We start from the raw sequence: 8,288 nt of genomic DNA, 5'->3' as shown, positions 1-8,288 counted from the left end.
AACTTGGAATCATACAACTTGGTTGTGTGATGAATAAGAAACTTCATATTTGGAAATTAGACTAATTCTTTGACAAAGTGTCAATTGAAGGACTAGGAGATCGAGTACACAAGATTGTACGTTGATCAAGTCCACCACAAGAGTGATAAAGATATTCGTCATGATTTACTAAAGTTTAGTAAATATGAATGTACTTATAAGATTAAGTGTAATTCTGAGTTGATTGAAAAATGTTTCAATGAATAGCAGAACGAATAAGAAGAATCAAGTAGGCAGAAAGATAAAAGTTTCTCTATTCTAAGAAGAAGGGAGAGTACCTTTTATTGTTTTTTATGATAAGCCTTAATGATTAAGAACCATATCTCAATTGATTCTCTAAGTGAGTCTTACTACATTTGTATGTCCAAGAAGAGGAATTAGGAATTGGTTAAATCAAGAAGTCAATCATATTTCGTTCCAATATCGAATCTTAGAGTCATACTACAAGATTGTGAATTGAGTGACAAGTCTTTGTAGGTTTATAACACTCAACAAATGTGGAATTTGGAAAAGTTTTCTTATTCTTACACATTTGAAATTGGTAAGTTGTGTTGTCTTGGATAAGACAAAGACCAACTAGGACCAATTATGTGAAGTGTTTTGTCTTGATAAGAACTACACTAACTCTTGAATATTTGTTTTGTCTTGAAAAGTTTTCTGACAAGAGAATCATATATGTCAAGAGGTCAGTGGGAGTTTTAATGATCTTGAAAAAGTTTCAAGAACAAATCAAGAATAAACCTTATCAATCATCACTAGCACACGACTTGAGGTTTACAACCTATCTTGTTGACATTATTTTGTTTCTATGCCATTCCAATTGAGTTAATTATGTATGTGAGTTCTATGAGTTCTCATTTGAATGCATAAAGACAAAGCGCCTTGATCGATGGAAAGTACATTGATATGTAAGGACAAGTTGCTAAACTACTTGGAAGACATGGTGGGCACTCATGTTACCATAAGGCTAGAAGTCAAGAAAGTTCAATCCATATGAGTTTGGATTTGTCGCAAACTTGGTTTTGGCAAATTCACATGGATAGGAACTCATACACCATAAAATCTAAGTGTCATAAGATTCCCTCGTTCAAGAAAATGACTGTGAGAAAATGATTTCATTAAGAGAGATTTTAAGAAGATAGCAATTGTGAAAATTGTATTCTCAAATTCGATTATGGTTATGACATCCCTTACCATAGTTCGAATTGTGAGATCTGGCAATTAGTCTAACATTTGGGACTTATTGATATAAGTTTTGAATTGTTTAGACACACATATGAGCTATCTAAGGCAAAGGTGTATAAGTTTAAGAAGCTTATATAAAGGCTTATCGAAGCATCTGGTATTAGAACTATGAACTTCAGAAATTCAATAGGCATTGTTTTCTAGAAGTTCAACTATTTTCTGAATACATGTCAAAGCTAGTGGGAGCATAAGTGTAGAGCTTATATGGTAATAATCATCATGATAGTGGGAGCATAAGTGTTATGCTTGTATGATTATTATGGCAAGTATTGCAAGTTAGCAATATTAATTATAGAAAAACAAAGATTCAATTTGCAAAGTTGCATGGGTTGAAAAGTTGTTTTGCTATAATTAAGGGAGAGAATATTATACTTCGTTTCAAAATCTAAAGCTTAGATTGAGAAATTTTAATAAATATAGTCAAAGGATACATAGTGCGTTCTCAAATTTTGATTATGATTACGGCACCCATTTTCATAGTTCGAATTATGAGAACGTTACACATAAAATATTATGGCAGAAGATTGATAAAGTACCATATCTTTATGTAAGACATTATGCATCGTGTCCCATATACTTATGCTATAGAATCGATTGCAAATGCTATAATATTTGACCATTCTAAAATTTTCTAAATGTCTAGCGCATTAAAAAGGAAAAAGGACTAGAATCGGTTTTGACTAAAATAATTAAACAGCTATCAAAGGATGATCCAAAGTTCGATGAGGATTGGTCACTTGTGAATAGTTGGAAGTATGGTATTGGATGGACCATATTGACATTATTATGAATAGATAAGATGCTATTAAGAATGAGTTGTCATATGGCAAATGTGGAAATGTTTCCATAGTGGGAGTTGGGTATTGAGAATCTATGTCTAGATTAAAAACTTTTATGCAAGAAGGATATTCAAAGGAATGTACTTTGAATGTGAGACTTCGCGTCTATGGAATTGTCTTGTAACAATTTCTGATAAAGTACTTTGTAATTTCATTGGCCAAGTCTTGGTGACTTATGTGCTATGACTTTGCGAAAGGATTATTGCATAAAATGTTAGAATCTAGCATATTCTAATAGTGGCAAGAACCTTGTGTTCTAACACTAATGATAAGGATTGGGAATTGTGAAATGAGCATCATTGGAAACGTTTTTCAATTGATCTATTTCACAAAGTAAGGACCATAGGAAACATAGTGTGCATGCTTTGTGCATGGGACAGCTATTGTTGAAATTTGAGAAATAAGTTGATTTTCTGAAACAGTAAACGGTAAATAATGAGTAATCAATATGGTGGTTAAATAGAAGTGTTTTATTTACTCTCACAAGTTTGGCGCCATATAGGATTAAGTATTATTATTGTGTTTCAGTTTGCATGTTTTGACTTCCAGAATAATTGGGTTATTCGAACCTCCATAGTCGATCATACGTTGGAAGTAGGTATGAAAGAAGACTATCATGAATCTGTCTGTAGATTGTCTAAAGTGTTTAAACATAGCACAAGTTTGTTGCAAGGTTCATGAGTGCTTTGATAAGATTAGAGTATTGGATTAAACCCATGCTCACTTGGATCACTTCATGGATTTATCACGAGTGATTAGTGAGACGATAATATTGTATATTATTGAAACCGAGACATGTGAGTTGTTATTTGTTGCTCGGTTGCACATTGATAATAAGTAAACACACCAGTAACTTGGTGTCATAAAACTTATTGTTGTGTGTGATTCGATCAGTGAATGCAAGCGAGCATTTGAGTCAAAGTTGATCCATTCCTTTTACCCAAAGTGGGATAAAAGCGATATCTGTGGGCCCCTCGATGATTTAGTGATGACACCTAAGCACTTGGCCAAGCCGGGACTAAGTTGATGTGTTCAATTGTAGTCTGTTGTCAGTCGTCATAAATCGGAAGTCGGGAAACAGTATAGAGAGAATGATTGAAATTCATGTCTTATGTATATACGATATCTTGAGAATGGAGGAATATATGATCCCTTATTTAAAGGACACGCTATCTGATAAGATCAGAGTTGACAGCAGCTTTTGAAAGCTACGATTGCAGATCAGGTTCTGAAGTCATACAGAAAATAGTTATTAGACTTATCCAAGTGGGAAACTGTTGGATTAGTGTCTAAGTCCATAACTATTTCGGTATCTACTTGACCCGATTATGAGCATGGTCCTTTTGGGTTGCCTTCACCATAGCAATATGTACGATGAATTAAGGAGAGAAAGGTTTAAATATGATTTATTAATATATTATGAGAATCATATATTAAAAGAGAAATCATATTGTTTAATTAATATTAATCAAGAATTAATTGATAATTAATTTTGTGGCTAAAAGAGATTAATTAAATATAGGGGACTGGACTGCAATTATTGGATAATTGAGTTAGTGGGCTAAGGAATGCTAAAGGAACAAGGGGTGAACGAAATTATGATGGGAGCCCATCATATTTTCGTCCATGTCCTTATCCCAGAAGGTTCCATAGGCTGCTTACAGTTTAAGGTGTCCATTAGGGTTTTGACTGAAACCCTAGCAGCACACACAAGTATATAAAGAACCCCTTAGGCCCCAAAAACGTGGGTAACTGAATCCTTAGGGTTTCTAGACGTTTTTGGGTGCCTCCTCTCTTCTCCCTCTTCATCTAGTTGCTTAGTGGTGTTTGTGACTCCATTAAAGGTGCAGCACTTGAGGCACTAAGCTTTCTGAAGCCAATCAAAGCAAGGAATTAACTGTTATTACAATATAACAATCAAAGGTAATTACTAAACCCTTATTTCAGTTCTTATATGATAAATCTAGGGTTTATAGCTTTGGATATTCAATTGCATGTTCATTAGACAAACTAGATCCAAAAGCTATTAGGGTTTGCATACACACCATAGGATTGATGTTTTGCTTAAAACCCATCATGATGAACTTTCGTTTCCATTTAGTGGTTCTTCATTTCAGGCTTCTCTACATGATCTTCGGTTGGTTGAGTTTTTGGATGATGCTTCGTGCTCCTCATCACTGTCGGTTTTCACTACCGACCCGCCTCCATCACCACATGTTGCTTCGTCGCCGCCTAAACCTCCCACTGGTTGTGGGCTTTGTGATAGTGAGGCTCAACTCCCTATTGCTTCCAGCTCCTCACAAACTTCTGATTTCGTTCCAGCGGCTGCGTCTGGTCCTGCGTCGCCGGCCACTGCCTCACCCGCAACTCCTGTTTCGCCGGTCTCCACCTCATCAGTGACTCCTGTCACACCGGTCACACCCACACCAACAAATCTTGATCCGCCTGCGGTTCCACCACCTCCTTCTGTTCCTAGTCACCCCATGGTTACACGGGCCAATGCTGGGGTTTTTAAACCAAAACATCGTGAATACCATGCTTACACTTCTAAACATCGGTTGTATACTACTCTATTTGCTCAGTGCGACCCTACTACCTTTGACTCTGTGGCTCCTCATTCCCATTGGCAAAATGCCATGAATGCTGATTTATCTTCCCTTCGTCTCAATCATACATGGTTGTTAGTACCTAGACCCGTGGATCGCAATGTGGTAGGTTACAAGTGGGTTTTTCGCACCAAGTATCGTTATGATGGCACGATAGATCGTCATAAGGCCCGTCTTGTTGCATAAGGGTTTAGTCAAATTCTGGGTGTTGATTATTCTCATACTTTCATTCCCGTTGTGAAGGCTGCCACAGTCCGTATTGTTTTATCTTTAGTTGTCATCAATGGATGGTCTCTCCATCAACTTGATGTTAACAATGCCTTCCTGCATGGTGTCTTACGTAAACCCATCTACATAGATCAACCTCCAGGCTTTCTTGATTCTCGATTTCCTGATCACCTATGTCGCCTTCACAAGGCCCTTTATGGCCGCAAACAGGATCCACGATCTTGGTTTCATCGGCTGAGCTCTTTCTTGACTACCAATGGGTTTCAATGTAGTCAGGCCGACCCTTCGTTGTTTGTGTTTAAGCGCGACTCATGTGTGCTCTATTTATTGGTTTATGTTGATGATTTAATTATTACCGGCAATGATGACGAGGTTATTCGTTCTATTATCACTCGCTTACACAACGAGTTTGCAATCAAAGACCTCGGTCGTCTAAGCTACTTTCTTGGGCTTGAGGTTGCTTACACGTCAAATGGCTTATTTCTTTCTCAATCAAAGTATGCTCATGACATTCTTTCTCGGGCTGGTCTTCTCAATGCTAAACCTGTCACCATTCCTATTGCCTCTAACTTGACTTTTCTTACCAGTGGTGATCCTTACTCTGATCCCTCGCATTATCGGTCTCTAGTTGGTGCTCTTCAGTATTTAACGATCACTCGCCCTGATATTTCGTACGCTGTCAATCAAGTCAGTCAATTCTTTCAAGCTCCTACTGTTTCCCTATATCAGGCTATTAAACGGCCTCTCCGATATGTAAAGGGCACCCTCTCTTTTGGGCTTTCATTTTCTAGGCCGTCTTACACCACTCTTGTGGGCTATTCTGATGCCGATTGGGCTCGTTGTCTTGAGACCCGCCGATCTACCTATGGTTACTCGATCTTCCTCGGGGGAAAAATCTTGTATCCTGGAGTGCCAGAAAACAACCAACTGTCTCTCGCTCCAGTTGTGAGTCTGAATATTGAGCAATGGCCAACACTGCTACAGAGATCATTTGGATCACTCATTTATTAAGAGAGCTTCATGCACTTCCACCAGATCGACCGACTTTGTTGTGTGACAATCAAAGTGCTCTCTTTCTTACTCATAACCCAGTTTCTCACAAACACGCTAAGCACATTGACCTTGAATATCACTTCATTCGCGAGCTAGTGTTATCTGGCAAGCTTCACACCGAGTTTGTTCCTACCAAGCTTCAAGTGGATGATATTTTCACCAAAAGTTTGTCGCGCCATCAGTTTGAGTTCTTTCGGGAAAAGCTTCGTATTGGTCCGCCAACGTTTTGCTTGCAAGGGGATATTAGACAATAATTGTGTTGTACTTGTTGTATATTTGTTTAATATTCAAGGTTGTAAAGTGTAACTTTTATATCTTATATATTCTCAGCCTCTCCACCATAATTGGGTGTGAAGAGTTTTCATTCTCTCAATGTTTTCGGGTTTGGGGGCTAGATGCCCCGTCTCAAATATATCATGACCCTCCAAAATAATTACTTTATTTTTAATTATTTTTATTTATAAAAAGAAATATTAAACTTAAAATAACCATAGTGTAATTATATCCTTTGTATTTGAATAATTAGTATAATATGTAAGGTTAAATGAAATAAATGACTAAAACATAGAGTAAACACAGTTAAACATGTAAACGGGGGATTTCAAGTCAAATGGGGTTAATGTTGGTTTAATTTGGAGGAAACACAGGGGTGACGGAGATTTTAGGGACTGATCGGAGGGAGTGGCAAAACGGAGAATTTCAGGGTGATGGTGGGGGCAATGGAAACAAGGGATTTCAAGGGCATGGACAATTAAGGTTTCCTTCATTCCGTATGGCCCTATTGAAATCTTTACTTTAATACTCGATATATTTTTGATAAAACATAAGTAGAAATGAATAATGAAATATAATAAATTAAAGTTTGTTTGGCTATTGGGAAAATCGTATATATGCAAGATGGATTGGGTCGAACCTCCAGAAGAAGAATCTAATGTGTTGTCTAACATGCACATGAGGATGGACAGGGTAATGCTTCTGTTAGGATGCAAAACTAATCCCACATCGGTAAAAAAGAGAAACTATATGCTAGCATATAAGGCAGTAGGTAATACCATCTACCATCAATTAGTTTTAAAAAAATGGAACCTCATTGTTCTTCTATGTTGAGCATGGTTGGGCTAGTAGTGATCCTAACAAGTGGTATTAGAGTTGCGGTTTGAATTGTTGTGATTGAAGATGTATACTCACAAGTTTGATTTGGAGAAATTCGATGGTTCAAATGACTTCACATTGTGGAAGATGAAGATAAAGGCTCTTCGGGTCCAACTAGGATGTACAGCGACACTGGAAGGAGAGGCAACACTACTTAAAGAGATGACGGCTGAAAACAAGATGGACATTCTAAAAAAGGAACATAGTGTCATTCTGTCAAGCTTAACATATGAAGTAATGAGGGCAGTTGTGGATCAAACAGTTGCTTCTGGGCTCTGGGATAAACTTTGTGACAAGTACCATAATAACTCATTGACGAACAGGTTGTGTCATCTTGGATCTACAAGGGGTTGATGTGAAGATTGAAGATGAAGATCTAGATCTCATTCTCTTATCTTCTCTTCCAAACCCATATGAGAATTTCGTTAATACCATGCTCTATGGTATGACAACAATCATTGTGAAGGATTCTCTGATGTCCTAGGCACTAAAAAGAAAAGTTTCAGTTGGAGAGGAGGTATCTAGTTTTGATTTGTTTGCAGGGAGAGGAAGGACAGAAGAGAGGAAATTAGGAAATAGAGGGAGATCACGTTCAAAATCTAAGTATAAAGGTTCATCAAACGCAAAATGTTATAACTATAAGGAGAATGGACACTTCAAGCGAAATTTTCCACAACTGAAGAATAGGAAGTTCAAGAGTGGATCAATCAGCAATAACATTATTGTTGTGGTTCAAGAAAGTTCTGATGAAGGGGCCGATGGTGATGTACTGACTGTGAGTACATCAAGTTCTGCCGATGCTTGGGTCTTGGATTCTGGAGCATCCGATCACATGACGTATAATCATGACTGGTTCGACTCCTTCAAATAATAGGATGGTACAGTCAAGATGGGTGATGATTTGGTGAGCAGTATCAAAGGTAGTGGCATGGTGCATATTAAGATGTATGATGGCATGGTCAGGAAGTTAAATTGATGGTACGTTCTAGAACTTCGGAAGAATTTAATTTCTCTTGGAACATTGGCTAAAAATGGGATGAGGTACATTGTTGAAGATGAGTGGGTCAAAGTGACCAAAGTTTCTCTTGTTATAATGAAAAGGAAGATGAATCATAGAGGGATCTAT

Source organism: Lactuca sativa, chromosome 7 (assembly GCF_002870075.4).
Source record: "Lactuca sativa cultivar Salinas chromosome 7, Lsat_Salinas_v11, whole genome shotgun sequence".
Lineage (NCBI taxonomy): Eukaryota > Viridiplantae > Streptophyta > Magnoliopsida > Asterales > Asteraceae > Lactuca > Lactuca sativa.
This window is presented reverse-complemented; position numbering follows the sequence as displayed.